Here is a 1,811-nt window from a genome sequence, read left to right as displayed (position 1 = left end):
CTGTTACGCTGTAGAGACTAAGGCAATTTTTATTTTTCCTTTTTGTCTTTCGTTGATTTGTATGCCACACACTCGCTCACAAGGCGAACCGTATACTTACGAATCAAGGATGTTGAACGATATCTTCGAGTCTTACGACGAATTCGGGAGTATCGTGCTGCAAACAATCTTCCTCCAATCGAAATTCCTGATCTCAAAAATCTTCTTCCCTCGCCGATACCCGAGATGGCAGAACCAGCTCGTGCTCTTCGAGATTACGCCGCTCCATCACAAGATGAGCCGCATTCGAGTATTGCTCCACCCGCAATTGAAGCAAACAACTTCGAACTTAAACCTTCACTGTTGCAGTCAGTGCAACAGAACCAATTTTCTGGAAATCCTACCGAGGATCCAAACCTTCGTTTATCCGTATTTGTTCAATATGCTGATACTGTTAAAGCTAATGGTGTCACCTCAGAGGCAATTCGACTTCTTCTCTTTCCTTTCTCGTTAAGAGATAAAGCTAGAAGATGGCTTCAGTCTCTTCCCTCCAACTCAGTCACCACATGGAATGAGTTGAAGAAAGTCTTTCTTGCCCGACATTTTCCTCCAAGCAAAACAGCTATGTTAAGAGCCCAAATAAATGGATTTAAGCAGAAAGATAACGAGTCTCTCTTCGAAGCATGGGAAAGACACAAAGACATGATGAGACTTTGCCCACACCATGGTTTAGAGGACTGGTTAGTAATTCATACCTTCTATAATGGTCTCTTATACAACACAAGGTTAATAATAGATGCCACTGCAGGTGGTGCGCTTATGGATAAACCTTACGCTGACGCTTATCAAATTATCGAGAGCATGGCCCAAAATCATTATCCATGGGGAAGCGAGCGAACAATGGTAGAAAAACCTCAAACGAAAATTGGCATGTACGAGATAAGTAGCCTTGATCACGTTAATGCAAAAGTGGATGCTCTTGCCCAGAAAATTGAAAGTTTAAATGTATCACCTCCAGCCGCCGTGGTTGCCGTAACTCAAAATTGCGAAGTCTGTGGAATTCAAGGTCACACTCCTACAGATTGTCAACTCCTAATAGGAATCCAAGCAGAGCAGGTGAACTATGCTCAAGGAAATCCTTACTCGCATACCTATAACTCAAACTGGAAGAACCATCCTAATTTTTCATATAAGAGTAACAACGCTTTATACGCACCAGGACAAGCTCCCAGTCAAGCCCCAGCTATACCTCCTGGATATCAAAAGCCGACCCCATCTACACCTAACAATAACGTTCCTAGGAAATCCAACTTGGAAATCATGATGGAGAACTTCATAGCTTCTCAACAGCAAACCAATAAAGATTTCTTAAACCAGAATGTACACACTAACGAACAAATTAAACAACTAGCAAGTAAAGTAGATGCCCTGGCTACCCATAACAAAATGTTGGAAACACAAATCTCGCAAGTAGCTCAACAACAAGCGCCTACTGCTTCCCCAACTGGTACCTTTCCTGGACAGCCCCAACCTAATCCGAAAAGCCACGCTCATGCAATTATATTAAGAAGTGGAACAGAGGTAGAAGGACCGTCTGACCCAAGGATTGAGAACCAAAACTCTAAAAAGTCAACTGAGGAAGAAAGTAAACCTAAGGAAAAGGAAGAGTGTAACAAGGAAACCATAGAAAAGAAAGAACCTTATGTACCTCCACCGCCTTACAAACCACCTATCCCTTATCCTCAAAGGCAAATTAAAACCAAAGACGCAGGCCAATTTAAAAAATTTGTTGACCTACTGAAACAATTAAACGTCACCATTCCTTTTACAGA

At 42.1% G+C, this 1,811-nt stretch overlaps 1 non-coding gene across 1 annotated transcript; it reads right to left on the bottom strand.

Moving 5' to 3' along the window:
* Positions 1-603: 603 nt before the first annotated feature.
* On the bottom strand, positions 604-710 carry LOC127116357 (small nucleolar RNA R71). Its single transcript, XR_007801307.1, has one exon. It is a non-coding gene; the product is annotated as a small nucleolar RNA R71 (small nucleolar RNA).
* Between the last annotated feature and the right edge of the window lie 1,101 nt (positions 711-1,811).

This window comes from Lathyrus oleraceus, chromosome 1 (genome assembly GCF_024323335.1).
Source record: "Lathyrus oleraceus cultivar Zhongwan6 chromosome 1, CAAS_Psat_ZW6_1.0, whole genome shotgun sequence".
NCBI classification, from domain to species: domain Eukaryota; kingdom Viridiplantae; phylum Streptophyta; class Magnoliopsida; order Fabales; family Fabaceae; genus Lathyrus; species Lathyrus oleraceus.
The sequence above is the reverse complement of the archived record's forward strand: the minus strand, read 5'-3'. Positions and strand labels throughout refer to the sequence as shown.